Genomic DNA, 15,446 nt, shown 5'->3' with positions numbered 1-15,446 from the left:
TAAAAATAAATAGTAGAAAGTACGCTATTTCTTTATGGAGCTTACTTTTGACCTTCTTTCCCCAGTACTAAGGTAAGTTACTAACTTAATATTCTTGAAATGCTGCTGTAAATACAGAGGAGTAATAAAACTAATGCTACTCATAAGTGTTATCTAAGCTTTACAGATATGTGTAGCAAATAATATGCTAGCCTCAGCCTTGACAATGAAATGCTATGTACAAACAGAAGGTATTCCAACAATTATGCAACCTAAAACTTCTGCAATTTCAAGTTTCCATAGTGGCGATTGAACTTCCGATGGAAACGGGAAGACTTTATTAGTCAGCTGGGCTGCTGTTCTTACCAGTGATCATAAACCGCAGGTGTATGTCTGCCCAAAAATTGAAGTTGTGGCTAAATATATCGTACCTTTCTAAAAGGTGAGGTGGAATGCTATGTACAACAGAAGCTTTAATGAGACTTCAGGAGCACTTTGAAATTCTATGTTTAAAAAAAACCTGCAACTGAATATAATTTAACTTTGTCATGAGTTCTGTACAGTAGTAAATTAAAGTCTTCAGAGGAAATTAAACTTGGTTTAAAGAATATTTTGGCTAAAGGAATAAATCTTAATGTTTCTTGTATTTTCCAGATTATTACTTAGAAATTGGCAAGCTTAAAGATGTTAAAGTCTGTTCTGTAAGCTTTCTACTTACCTGCTTCCTTACGAATTTCTGATAAGCTGGAAGTGCTCCATCTGCTCAATTGCTGTAATTAAGTCTTCTAAGCTAAGGGCACTTTCTTGTACTGCAAACATAATTCAAAGTTAAATGAAAGTAAATTCTAAAGTAATCTGAACACTTCTACATATAAAAGTCAGGGAAAAATAGGGAGGAGGTAGCTGAAAACCAAGAGCCAGAATCTTTCAGGTGATTCATGTTTTGTAGTGAGATGGGACACTAGAGAGTATCTTCTGATCCTATAGCAAAGCTGATCCATTCTTTCCTCGTAATTATTGTGTCTTGTCAGACTGTTTCCTGGCAAAAAAAATAATCAAAGCCTTGTGCAACAAAACTGGGATCATATTATATTTCTTGAAAAAGGTAACATTGAGTGAGCAGAGGAATATTCTGATATCTTACTATCACTGTGGCACCTGCCACCTGAGGAGACTTTCCAAATGTTTATTAGGGTAAATATAACTGTCTTCTGTATTCAAATCATGCTTTGTTAAATGAATAAACTGGTCCTTGAACAGTTTTAATACAACTGGTTGCACAGGGGCTACCGCTTTGTGCATATAAGAACTGACAGGATACAACTCTACATTTTCTAGGTTGTTTTATTACTCCTCCTGTGTATACGTGATGGTACGTCCATTTGTCTGAAGAAATGAGACTCAGGATGAAGATCAGCATCATCAATGTTTTGATTGTCAAAATATTCTGGACTTGGGAACAATTGCAAATCTACAAGAAGTTGATAACTCAGGAGTCTATTCTCCCACGTGCCTGGTGACAGTATGAGGGGGAATGGGCTAAAATTGCGCCAGGGGAGGTTTAGGTTGGATATTAGGAAAAACTTCTTTACTGAACGGGTTGTTAGTCACTGGAATAGGCTGCCCAGGGAAGTGGTTGAGTCACCATCCCTGGAGGTCTTTAAAAGACGTTTAGATGTAGAGCTTAGGGATATGGTTTAGTGGAAGATTTGTTAGTGTTAGGTCAGAGGTTGGACTCGGTGATCTTGGAGGTCTCTTCCAACCTAGACTATTCTGTGATTCTGAGTTCATCAGGATATTGTTACCCAATATAAATTGGTATCCAATTTAAGGTAAATGTAATTTATTCACATTTCGTAGCATATCTTAGCTTCCTTGTCTTCCCATAAGTCCTGGTAAAATGCTTGTAATTTTTTTTTCTACTTAAATCATTAGTGCAATGCCAGCACATCTGAAACAGGGAAGGCTGCATTTGGCTTGAGAGCTGTAACACGTTTGTGATGGTAGCTTGGTTCTCTGGACTGTTTTATGTCAAGCCCACTATTGAGTTTAATCAGTTACATAAAGTGCTCTAAAGAGCACTTTGCATCATGTGCATACCAGTTTCAAGCAAAGATCAAATCAACTTCTGAACTATGTTAACCATATCTAAACGTGAATCCCCAGTGAATGGAAAATACTATTTCTTTTGCACAACAGCTGGTAGATTTTAGGCACTAAAATGTTGGCTATACTCAAAATATAAAGATAATATGAAAATACAGAGTTAACATCCAATATAATTTACATGAATTGTCAAATAAAAGGGAAGAAACTCAAATGGAATTACTGTATCTTTAGTTAAGGCTAAAACCTCACATGAAAGACAAGGCCCTACTGCTGCATGTAATTTTACAATGATCCTAATCATTTGAATGTTGCCGTTTCCTTAAGTGGTTCTATTTTCTTGGCAGTACTTAATTACACAATAGCATATCGTTCTCTTCTAGGCTGTGTTTCATTCAGTGGACTGTGAATGGGTTGGGTAAGTATAGTTTATAAATGGTAGTATTACCTACAATATTCCTTAACGTATTGTAGCAGAAGGTAAATATCTATGGTAAATATTTAGAGAGGGGGAGAGTATGATCTTTTGATTATTGCAGCAGAAAATTGATGGACTCTCTGTAGTGTTCTGTCATGAGTTTCCTAAATGGTGCTGGGGAAAGGTAGTGAAACAAGATATTCTGTGACTAGGCATCCAAAATCATGTATAAAGTCAAATATGATTCTTTTGAATCTGATTCGCAGAAGTGCTGACTAGTCAGTTTTAATCAAAGTGTAAAAACATATTTGATGTTACATAATGTTACATATTTTTGAACAGTCCCAAAGCATTTCAGACTCAGCACTCAGAAGTAGTTACTATCTATCATAGAACCACACAATGGTTTGGATTGGAAGGGACCTGAAAGATCACCTAGTTCCAACCCCACTGCCATGGCCATGGTAAGGAACACCTCCCACCAGACCAGGTTGTCCAAAGGCCCATCCTATCTCTGACTTTCAACGCCTCCAAGGATGGGGCATCCACAGCTTCTCTGGGCAACCTGTTCCAGTGCCTCACCACCCTCAGAGGGAAGAATTTCTTACGAATATCTAATCTAAATTACTCTCTTTCAGTTTAAAACCATTACCCCTTGTCCTACCACTACACTCCCTGATAGAGTCCCTCCCCGCTTTCCTGTAGCCCCCCCCCCCCCCCCCCTTTAGATAATGGAAGGCTCAAGTGAGGTCTCCCTGGAGTCTTCTCCAGGCTGAACAATCACAACTTTCAGCTTTGTATTAGTAGGAGAGGTACTCCAACCCTTTGATTGTCTTTGTGGCCCTCCTCTGGACTCATTCTAATACATAGTAATATCCTTGTTCTGGGGTCCCAAGAGCTGAATGCAGTGCTCCAGGTGGGGTCTCACAAGAGCAGAACAGAAGGGACAATCACCTCCCTTGGCCTGCTGGCCATGATTTTTTTGATGCAGCCCAGGATGTGGTTGGCTTTCTGGGCTGCAAGCTCCCATTGCTGGCTTATGTCAAGCTTCTTGTCAACCAACACCCCCATCTCATTCCCATCAGGACTGCTCTCAATCCATTCTCTGCCCAGCCTGTATTTGTGCTTGGGATTGCTTTGGCCGATGTGCAAGACCTCACACTTGGCCTTTTTGAACCTCATGAGGTTTGCACAGGCCTACCTCTCAAGCCTGTCCAGGTTCTTCTGGATGGCATCCCATCCCTCCAGTGCATCAACTGTACTACACAGCTTGGTGTTATCAGCACCTTGCTGAGACTGCACTTGGTCCCACTGCCCATGTAACCAACAAAGGTGTTAAACAGTGCCACTCCCAACACCGACCCCAGGGGAACACCACTCATTACTTATCTCCACTTGGACATTGAGCCATTGACCACAACCCTATGAGTGTGACCATCCAGCCAATTCCTTACCCACTGAGTGGTTCATCTGTCAAATCTGTGTCTCTTCAATGTAGAGACAAGGATATCAGGGGAGACTGTCAAATGCTTTGCACATCCAGTCCCCAAGATGTCAGTTGTATAATTGTGGATTGAGTAAAAAAATCTAAATTAGACTTGAGATCTTAGACCTAAGAAAAATATGAAAGAGCTGCTCATTCATAGGAAAATTGCTCATTCTAGCAAGTGAGATGGGGGAAAAACTTCTGGAATTAGGTATTTGTATTTGGGAAGGCCAGGCTAAGGTTTCATAGATGCCCATGCCTGTAACATTTTTAAGTTTCTGCATGTTTGACTGTGCAGCATTAATAAGGCTATTTTTGCAAGGTTTTTTTTTTTTTTTTTTTTTTTTTTAATGTATGTGATGTGATTTAATGTTTTGAATACTACTTCTCAAATATTGAATATTTTAGAGTTGTTGCAATTTTGCTGCATCATTAAGCAAGTATTTTCTGTAACTATAGGGGAGATTGTTAAACAGGAAACCACAGTAATGTATCTGGAATGTACAAATCATTTTGTACATATTTCTGTAATCTCTACTGAGGTTATTATCACTAATAAAAAGATAATTATAATTTGTAAGTTTAATTCAAGTCTTAGTAGAATGAAGCTTTTTTTTTTTTTTTTTTTTAACAGCTGGGACTCCTGAACAAATATGGATGTTTACATGTGAGTAAATGCTTTCCTTACACTGCATGGAAGTAATTTTCCACTTCTAATCAATCTTGTGCTAAAAGAGGTGCCTAAAACAGGCTACATGAAAAGCTCCCCACAGGTGAGAGCAGTTTTGCAAAGGGAGCATGGCACAGCAAACTCACTTTGCAATGTTGGTATCTACAGGTAGATGAAAAATATCTCACCAACTTGTCTAAGTGAAATATGTATTTCAAGGTACCAGGTAAAAAGTCATTACTTTCAACATACAACCCTGTTCTTAATGTGTAATAACCATTAACAATTATAACCTGATTTTATTTTTATTGGCATGAATTTATGCTGTAGGTCACCAAAGCAAGCACGGCATTATTTTCCTGTTGGTGATTGCCTGGATGAACACTGTTAGTTTTGACAGACACTATTATAATGCATTCTGTCCTCAGTGCATTGATAATTAATTATCTCAGTAACAACACAAGTAAGTTACTCATCAGTGGAAAGCATCTTTGTGAGGTAATAGTGGTTAAATAATGGTCTGACAAGAAAAGATAGGGACGGTGCCAGAAGATCAAGTTGCCTGCTTAGATTTCTGATTCAAATGAGAACTCTTTCAAAGTGTAGCTGTAGAAAACCAGACACCAGTGTTTAGATACAAGAGAATGCTCAACATAGAAATATTCAAGTAGTATGCCTTCAGTATCTCATCACTGCATGTAACCTGTGTCGGTGTAATGAAACCTAGGTATAAGGAAAGTGTATTTTTATTCCACTTCAGGAGTGAGTAACAGTAGTAGCACAATCTTATCCCTCATATACACTTGCACATGAAAATACTTTGTCAGAAAGTTTCACAGATATGTTTTCTGAAGAGGGTAGAACTACAATTACATTTGGGCTTCAGAGGAGAACCAAGTGAAGACAATGAAATCTTCCAAACACACAGAACCACTGTTATGATACCGATCTGAACTAGACAGTATCATATCAGCATTGTCGCACAATGAATGTGTAATTGGCTGGTACTAATAGGGTGCTAGACACCCCTTAGTTTCCCTTCAAGTCCTGAGTAAATGTGTTTCCAGGTCTGGAATACAAACCCTGAGCTCACATTTAATGTCTCAATTCAACTGTACAACAATTTTAAATCCATTCTACTAAAAGCAGGTAAAGGCAATGGGGCACAGCAGAAGTGTAAAACCATGAAAGCATTCCCTTATACTGGGAGTATAATCATCTCTTTGAGCTTGATATGCAAGGTTTTCTACATTGACACCCAGCTCTTCTCCCATGGATGGGCTACCTTTCTGTACTGTCCTCTACTTGGTATGTCAGACTTCTCACTTCTTCCTGCCTCCTGTTCCTTGTAGGACACTATGGAGGTACCTGGCAGGAGCTATGTAGCCGTGTTGCTCTCAGGTGCTGCCTCCAGTCCTCCTGCATGGGCTGTATTTTCACCACATCTTTTTCAAGTCAGTAGTAATGTGGTTAATGTACAGGCATTTTTACTAGGCAGACTTGGCAGCAACTTCCCATCTTAAGAATCATAGAATCATAGAATGGCCTGGGTTGAAAAGGACCTTAAAGATAATCTAGTTTCAACCCCCCTGCTCTGGGCAGTTGCCAACCACTAGAGCAGGTTGCCCAGAGCCACATCCAGCCTGGTCTTGAATGCCTCCAGGGATGGGGCATCCACAACCTCTCTGGGCAACCTGTGTCAATGCCTCATCACCCTCTCAGTGAAAAACTTTCTCCTTATTTCCAACCTAAATCTCCCGTCTTTAAAACCATTCCGCCTTGTCCTATCACTACCAACACATGTAAACAGGTGTTCCCCCTCCTGTTTATAAGCTCCCTTCCAGTACTGGAAGGCGGCAGTGAGGTCTCCCCAGAGCCTTCTCTTCTCCAAGATAAACAAGCCTAGTTCCCTCAACCTTTTTTCATAGGAGAGGTGCTTCATCCCTCTGATCATCTTAGTGGCCCTCCTGTGGACCCATTCCAAGAGCTCCACATCCTTCTTGTGCTGGGGGCCCCAGGCCTGCACGGAGTATTCCAGGTGTGGTCTCACAAGAACAGAGTAGAGGGGGACAATCACCTCCCTCTCCCTGTTGGCCACCTCTTTTCTAATGCAGCCCAGGATATAGTTGGCCTTCCAGGCTGCAAGCATGCACTGCTGGCTCATGTCCAGCTTCTCATCCATCAGGACCCCCAAGTCCCTCTCCACAGTGCTGCTCTCAAGTTCTTCTCCCAGTCTATATAAATACCTGGGACTGCCCCAGCCCAAGTGCAACACCTTGCACTTTGCCTTGTTGAACTTCATTAGGTTCTCATGCACCCACTTTTCCAGCCTGTACAGGTCCTTCTGGATGGCATCCCTTCCCTCTATTGTATTGACTGCACCGCTCAGCTTGGTGTCATCTGCAAACTTGCTGAGGATGCACTCAATTCCATCTATGTCATTGATAAAGATGTTGAAGAACACCGGACCCAAGACCGACCCCTGAGGGACACCACCTATGACTGGCCTCCACCCAGACATAGAAACATTGACCACAACTGTTAAGCAGTCAGGTAATTTTATGACATTGAACCACATTGTCATGTTAAGCAGGCTATCCTTGTGATGGAGAACATGCAAACTTAAAATTTTAATTGAACTGTATTTAATTACAAACCCGATTCAATTATTTTTGCTTCTACAATTCTCAGGCTTCATTCAGATGCCTGATCTCTGTTAGCTATTTGCTGTATAAGGTTTCTTTCATATTCTGAGAAACTTGACTTTTTAAATTTTGTCCTGGTTTTGGCTGGGAGAGTAAATTTTCTTCCTAGTAGCTGATATGGTGCTGTGTTCTGGATTTAGGATGAAAATAAAGTGATAACAGACTAATGTTTTAGTTGTTGCAGAGCAGTGCTTACACACAAGGACTTTTTGACCTCTTGTGCTGCCCTGCCAGCGAGGAGGCCAGGGGAATACAAGAAGCTGAGAACAGATACTGCCTGGTCAGCCAGCTGATAGACATCAGTCAGCTGCTAGTGAGCAACTGTGTTGAGCATTGCTACTTGCTTTGTTGTTTGTTTGTTTGTTTTTCTTTTTTTCCAATTTCTTTTTCTTTTCTTATTAACCTCTCCTTACCTCAACCTATGAGTTCTTGTACTTTTCAGTTCTCTTCCCCATCCCACTGAGGTGGCTGGAAGGTGAGTGGATGGCTGTGGTGTTTAGTTGTCTGCTGGGTTAAACCACAACCCAGAAATTCTTTGTTATTTCTATTTCACTTTTTAAAGTTACTTTCTGGACTTCCTTAATTGGTACCTAGTTTTCTTCACTGGAGAAAACAAACAAACAAAAACAAACAAACAAACGCATTGTTTACTTTTGCATATCAATTGTGTTCCAGCACAAGTATTTTTGCTGATTTAAACTTGGGTCTCAGTAAGTTCTTTATAATAGCAATCCCTTCCCCCTTAGAAGTACAAAAGGAAAAAATTGGAAGGTTCTGAGCTAAGTCCAGAAATGGAATTAGAAAGGGTTATTACATCTTTGTGGATTGAAGCAGTTAGATGGGTTTGAAGGAAATGCCGTAACTGACCCAGTTAGTGAACAACTTAGGTTGTACAAATATCAGGAGGTCATCGAGTCCAACTGCATGTTCAAAGCAGGGCTAATTTCAAAATTAGATCAGGTTATGCAGGAGCCTGTCCATCAAGATAACTCAGTCCCTCCAAGCATCTGTTCTAGGATTTGTTCAGCTGCCCTCCTAGTGAATATTTTTTCTTGGTAGCTAGTCTCAGAATCACAGAATCACAGCATGTGAGGGATTGGAATGGACTTTGAAAGATCATCTAGTCCAATCATCTAGATATCTGCTTTTGGGTAGTGATTCCCCTTAGAGGGATCTTGGACACATGCCTCAGTCCTAAACTTTTATTCTGCAGTATTCTACCCTGAGCAGCATCCCACTTAGCCTTGCTATAGGGAAAAAAAAAAAAAAAAAAAAAAAAAAAAAAAAAAAAAAGTAAGAGAGTATGTCTTGGGAAAGGAGAATCTTCTTCATATTTTAGAATCCAAGAATCAGAGGAATAGACTTAAAAAGCTGTAAAAATGAAGCTGCAGTATCTCCTTTAAGATAAACTAAAACACATAGCAAATAGTTCTTCAGTCCCAATTTGAAAAGTGGAAAAGGGGCAGAAAAAAAAAGAACACAGATTACTGCATTTTGAAAACAGAACAAAGATTAATTATAAACTAGGAATAGTTTCGACCCAAATTAATACTTTTCTTCAATGTTGAATAATATAAAGTAGAAGAAAAAGTTATGAAGGTTATGGAAATAAGAATGTAGAAATTGAATACTTCACATGGAAGCAATTCCAAATTTTCTAGCTGGAGAGACTGGACAACATCAAGCTACCAATTCTGAAAGAACTGGATCATTGCATTTCAAGTTCCGAGGCAAGCAGAACTTGAGCCGTACACACTTAGCTGTTTGTCTATATGAAAGTCAGAGGCAAGCACCCATGAGCACAGTTTTTTTTTTTTTTTTTTTTTTTTTTTTTCCTCTATTGTAGCTAAGGCTGGGATTGAACCATGCAGCTGCAGTTGTCTCTCTGCATACCCAACCCCTCTCCCAGAGGACCATTAGGAGCAGCAGCCTATGTCGGCAGGAAGCCAAGGCTAGGAATGGATTTATTGCAGAGCCGAGAGCTGCACAGCCAGCATCCCCATGAGCATAAAATGTTTGTGATGTGTAGCTATAGATTCCCACTCATTCAGTCTGCAATCATTGTACTGTAAAACTGGAGATTAGCAAATTTAAGTTTTATATATAAGAAGGGGCAAAAATGAGGAAAGCAACTTTGGGCCTGGTAATATGATAATAATTACAAATTCTGAGGTGAAAAAAATAGGTTAAATAAGGTCATCATATCACACTAAAAATGATTAGTTCAACTGGAGGATTTAGTAGAACAGTTTCAAAGTAGAAAAAGCAGGAGACAGTAACAGGTAACAATGGAAGAGTAGAGAGAAGTTAAATGGAATTTCTCAACTGATTTGAGAACTCCACTTGTGGGTATATGTAGCATAATGTACAATGGATACTGTATATTTTAATATATGCTATGCTATATATATAACTACTTAATAGCATTTGCATAAAACCTAGAAAATGATCAAAAATTGTGCTGATAGAGAAAGATCAGAATGCCATGCATAGTCCTTGACAAGTTTGTCCAAGAAAGACAAATCCAAACTAAGGCATGTGTGCTCAGTAAGATTTCTGCTCCAGCAGGGGATGGGACTTCTGGCAATATCAAATTAAAAGTTTGTATCTTTGAAGTTCTTTCATTTGATTTTGATTTTAAGAGTGATAAATCATATGTCCTTCATTCATAAACTTATTTATTTATACTGCCTTTTTCTTTACCTGTTATTTGCTTTTTTTCTGTGTGGTAGTCACTTTACAGTCTCTTGGGTTCGTGCTCTGATATTCAGCAGAACAGCCCTACAACCCAGCAACCCTAGCAAACAGGCATACTGATGGTCTCTACTTCTAGCACCATGCCCGTGCCCCAGCTACTTGATGCAATACCTTATTTGTTGGTGGGAAAAAACACTTAGGACAACTTGCTATAGAACAGGAAGACAGCATAGGGATGATTGCTGAACATGTGTGCGAAGGAAATGTAATGTCAAGTCTTAGTGGAAAGGCAGAGAGGAAATATCACAGATCAGAAAACAGCCTTACAGGAAACGTGTATGAATTTTTAATGCAAGATATATGTACACACTACAATGTATATGTTAAAAGTTAAATGGATATACATATGAACAGTTACTCATCTGAATAAAGTTGTACTTACTAAAAAAAAAAAGTAATTTATGCTCTCTAAGATCTCTCCTTATGAATATACAGGGGAAAAATCATAAAACAAGCACTTAGTCAAAACATATTGTTTTTAGTACCAAATGATCATCTTCACAGAACATTACAATTATGGTAAACAGACACTGGAGTGAAATATTTAGAGTATTAGTAACTTGAGCAGCAATTCCATAGGCAACTGCCCAAACATGTTTGTGAATTAAGTCAGTTTTATGTGAGCTGTTGTAGTTTGTTTTCATTCAAGGCTTTTTTTTATCCTGGCATACACAAATCTCTGCCAATAACTGCAACTCCAACTTGTCTTCTGGGATGAAATGTCTTTCAGTCTTTAATTCAATTATTCAAGTATTCAGCTGAGTAAGTTGTAATAAATAGCTTGTATTATCTGTATGTTTCATATCCTTACAAAAACCTACTTGTAGTCATATAATCAATGACTAGACATCCTTTCTTCAGAACCCCACCCTAGTTCACTAAGTTGTATTATTATTTTTAAAAACAACATTTCCTTTTACCTTTCTTTCCATGGAACTCAATGATTTTCTGCTTTACAAAGTATGACATGTTTGATCCAACAAACTGCAAAAATCAGAATGGTGGGTAATGAGGAAAAATAGTGTCAAAATCTATGGATTAAAAAATAAAATTTTCTAAAATTTGTTTATTCTTATGTGCTGGTTTTGCTCCGGTGGGCGGCTGAGCTCCATCACAACCGCTCTCTCACTCCCCGTCCTCAAAGAGGAACAGGGCGAAAATACGATGAAAAGGGCTCAAGGGTTGAGATAAGGATGAGGAGATCGCACAGTAATTATTGTGACAGGCAAAACAGACTCAGAGTAAGAAGATAGTAACATTTATTACCTATTACTAACAAGCTAGAGAAGTGAGAAACAAAGGAAAGAAACCAAAAGCACCTTCCCCGCCATCCACCATCTTCCACCTCCTCCCCCCGAGCGGCGCAGGGGAACGGGGGGATGGGGGTTATGGTCAGTCTCTAGCGCTTCTTTGCCGCCGCTCCTTTTTGGTCACTCTCGTCCCCTGTGCTATGGGGTCCCTCCCACGGGATTCAGTCATTGGTGAACTGATCCGGAGTGGGCTTCCCACAGGCAGCAGCTCTTCAAGAACTGCTCCAGATATGGGTCGGTACCATGGGGTCCATCCCTTGGGAGCAAACTGCTCCAACCTGGATCACCCATGGGCAGCAGCTCCTGCCAGGTTCACCTGCTCCTGCGTGGTCTCCTCTCCACGGGCTGCAGGTCTGGCCTGGAATCTGCTCTGGCAGGGGTCTTCCACAGGCCACGGTCTCCATTGGTGCAGACCCACCTGCTCCACCGTGGTACTCCATGGGCTGCAGGGGGACAGCCTGCTTCACCATGGTCCTCACCACAGGCTGCAGGGGACTTCTGCTCCGGTGCCTGGAGCACCTCTTTCCCTCCTTCTTCGCTGACCTTGGCGCCTGCAAGGCTGTTCCTCACTCCTCTCACTCTCCCAGCTGCTGTGTGGCGCAGCGTTTTTTTTTTCCTTGTCTTAAATATGCTCTCACAGAGGCACAAACAACATCACTTATTGGCTCAGCTCTGGTCAGCAGTGGGGCCCTTAGCAAACACAGGGCAGCTTCTAGATCCTTCTCACAGAAGCCACCCCTGTGGCCCCCTGCTACCAAAACCTTGCCACATAAACCCACTACATCTTAATAAAAAGATGTGCATTTTCAGTATGGGTCTAGAAAATTTCAGGAGGTTACTGGCTATTGTTCTGCATTTGAAAAAAAAAAAAAAAAAAAAGGCAGTGAAAGAGTTCTTATTTTAAATTTTAAATTTTGTTAAGGATACTAGTTTGGGATAATATACAGCTAATAGGCTTCAAATGAGCTAACCATAGAGCTTCCCAAACTATTGATACTGGCCAATAGATATTTTGAACAGTCACTTTGCTGTTGACCCTGGGAAAAATCATGGCAAATGCAGTATGGAAGGCAGTTATCTAATTACTAAGAGGTGCAAAAGTAATATGTATGACTTTTCAGAATAGCATTAAAAATAAACTTGTTTAGTGTTGTAAACTTGGAAGATTAATACAACTGCTGCTCTAGTATTTTAATTTATTTCAGAAGTCTAATTCTGCTTTGCATAACATTCTAAGAAGTTATGTAGGTTACAAAATTAGTGCAACACTTGGGCTTTAAAATGATTTAAATCAAACTTCTTTCAGAAAATTCAAATAAATATTTGAAGCAAAATATTCAAAAAAAAAAAAAAGTTCTTGTGAGAGTTTGCTTGAATAGCTATTGGCCTACTGCTACTGCTATAGTGTATTTTGGCTTTTGACAGTGTATATTTTCCTTGAGCACGGGATAAACTTGTTAGTTTGCTATCATATCCACTAACTTCTTCATTGAGTTAAGCATATGTAGCAATCCAGCGCCTTTTTACATTTTGACAAATGGAGTAGTAATTAACACTCAAAAGCAAACCATGTTTAATTCCAGTAAGAAATTTGACTGTGCATACCACATTTTCAAAGGTATTGTTTATTGAAAAAAAAAAAAAAAAAAAAAAAAGCATGGAAGGCAAGAGAAGGCTATAAGGAAAATCGTTCAGGAACCTCTTGGAAAGAGTTGTGGCTGTGAAGAGACTTGGAACTATTGGCAAATAAACTGCCTTCTGCTGCTGCTTTCTCTTGTGTTTAGGGCAGTAGTAGACTGTTTTCTGAAAATAAATAGGTTGCTTTCCAATGGAAACAACTTGCAAGATCTGGAATACTACCAACTATCTCATGTAATGGGATGACACGATGAAAACATCACTGAGAAAGATAGCAGATGGTGCAGCTGTAGTTGTGTGTAGCTGATCCAATGTCATTGTATACAAAGTTGTCTGTAATACCTATTACATTTTCCTTTGTAGTGGTCTATTTTTTTTTCCTTTATTTTTTGATGTTAATAAAACCACAACATAGGTGCTACAGGTGAGCAATTCACTATATATGACAGGCAACTATGATTCTAAAGGGACTGGCACGGTGTGGGTCATCACAGAAAGAAGGATATGAACTCTGTTACACTGAGATGAGCCACAGGAGTTAGGTGCCTTTTGAAAGTGTAAAGAAAGAACTGAATAGGGTAATGATCAACAACCAGATTATTTACAATGTTTCACCTGGTGCTTGTGTCAGAAGAGTTGAATGCTGGAAAATCTGTGTGATGCGCTTGGATGCAAATGTAGTAAATGCAATTTCACTTCAGACAATAATTTCATTTCTTAGCATAATCTCAAGAAAAAATCATAGGCTTAGCACTTAGTTGAAAGCCTTTGGAAAAATGAGTGCCATCGACTCAGTAGCTCAGTTTTGTGCCATCATAAGAAGGCAGTCTTTTTAAGAGAAAATGCCTGCTTTGGCGAGAGAATTTCCCAAGCTGGAAAAGCACAGGAAAAAAATGAAAAGAGGATAGAAAACAAACTTGTGGTGATTTGCATAAAGGTGATTTAAGGACTGAAAAGAAAAAAGTTTGGGTTAAAAACTGTGGTCTGCAACAAAAGTTTTTGTCTTGTTGCAACTAGTCTGTGTAATGGCTGAAAACATGAAGTGCATTGCAGTGCTTTAGGTTTAAAGCCCCCTCTCTTAATGTGATGGTAGGGAAATATTTAATGCATTTCAGCCTTTATAGAACCACAGAAGAACATGTATTTCAAAGACTCCAAACAGAACTGAGAAAAAGAAACAAAGGAAAGCCAATCAATTTCAACTTCCTCACCTTTTTATTTTGTCCTGATGTTATAAAATCCTTGCACTTCAAGAATGAGAAATAAAAATGCTTGCACTACTACAGAATGAGGAATATGCAAAGACAGTGTTACTATGTTGTCATTGTGAATATAATTCTATTTTTAAGACTAATATGCAAAGACAGTGATAATACATTGCCATTCACAATATATTTCTACTGTTTTAAAACTAATATTGAAAATCTTTTGGGGACAGAGGGCAATTCAATTTGAAACATGGTATGTGCAATAAAGTGTCAGGATTGCAGATACTGTTCATCATCGGGCTGAAGGAGAAACATGTATGTAATGTTACAACTCAAACCAGCAGAACAGCCCTTTTCCTGCAGGACATTATGTGGAGACTAGATTACTTCAGGCTCTGATGACCTGATAAAAGCCCCTTTGGAGGGAATTCATGTGAACATGTCATAGACATGGTGTGAGGGAACAAAGTTACCCTAAAACAAGGCCACAGGGAAGAAATGTGCGCGCTGAGGGGCAGCATGAGAGCCTCCCAAGGTTTAGGCTGCCCAGGGAAGTGGTTGAGTCACCGTCCCTGGAGGTCTTTAAAAGACGTTTAGATGTAGAGCTTAGGGATATGGTTTAGTGGAGGACTTGTGTCAGGTCAGAGGTTGGACTCGGTGATGTAGGAGGTCTCTTCCAACCTAGGTCTGAGGAACCAGGACCAAGAGCCGACCACCCCTCACCACCACCACCCCACCGGCGGAGCGCCCGGCTCTCCCCGTCCGACGCCCAACGGAGCCCCGCGGCTCTTCGTGGGCCACCATGGGGCCGTGCCCCGTTATCTCGGCCCCATCCCGGACGGGGGTGCTGAGGGCGGGGGGCCGGCACCCAGCACACCGAGCTGCGGGGCCCTGACGGGGCCGGGCGCCTGCGCGGCGCCGCGCCCGCCTCCCGGTAAACAGCGCGGTCACGTGAGCGGCGGGCCCGGCGGGGGCGCGCCTACGGGGGGAGCGGGCACGCGGCCGGCGGCGCCAGGCGGAGGAGCCGGAGCCGGGAGCGGGCAGCGGGGGCGCGGGCAGCGGGGCCGGGGGAAGCCGGTGCGCGCTCCCGCGGGCCCTGTCTTCCCTTTCGGCGCGGCCTCCGCGGCCCTTCGTCGGCGGGCGGCGCGGAGGGGAGCGGAGCGGGGTGA

The 15,446-nt window shown here is 40.8% G+C and overlaps 1 protein-coding gene across 3 annotated transcripts in view; it reads left to right on the top strand.

The window, feature by feature from the left end:
- The first annotated feature begins 15,249 nt into the window (after positions 1 to 15,249).
- Positions 15,250 to 15,446, top strand: part of PHF3 (PHD finger protein 3) — a 53,405-nt gene continuing 53,208 nt past the window's right edge. For 2 of the 3 annotated variants that reach the window (XM_035323164.1, XM_035323163.1), the window contains exon 1: positions 15,250 to 15,445. The gene's annotated coding sequence lies outside the window, so the exon portion shown is untranslated. The remainder of the gene's footprint in view (position 15,446) is intronic. The other variant, XM_035323170.1, reaches the window with a different exon arrangement.

This window comes from Oxyura jamaicensis, chromosome 3 (assembly GCF_011077185.1).
Source record: "Oxyura jamaicensis isolate SHBP4307 breed ruddy duck chromosome 3, BPBGC_Ojam_1.0, whole genome shotgun sequence".
NCBI classification, from domain to species: Eukaryota; Metazoa; Chordata; class Aves; order Anseriformes; family Anatidae; genus Oxyura; species Oxyura jamaicensis.
Note: the sequence above shows the minus strand (reverse complement) of the source record. Positions and strands in the feature narration are given on the sequence as shown.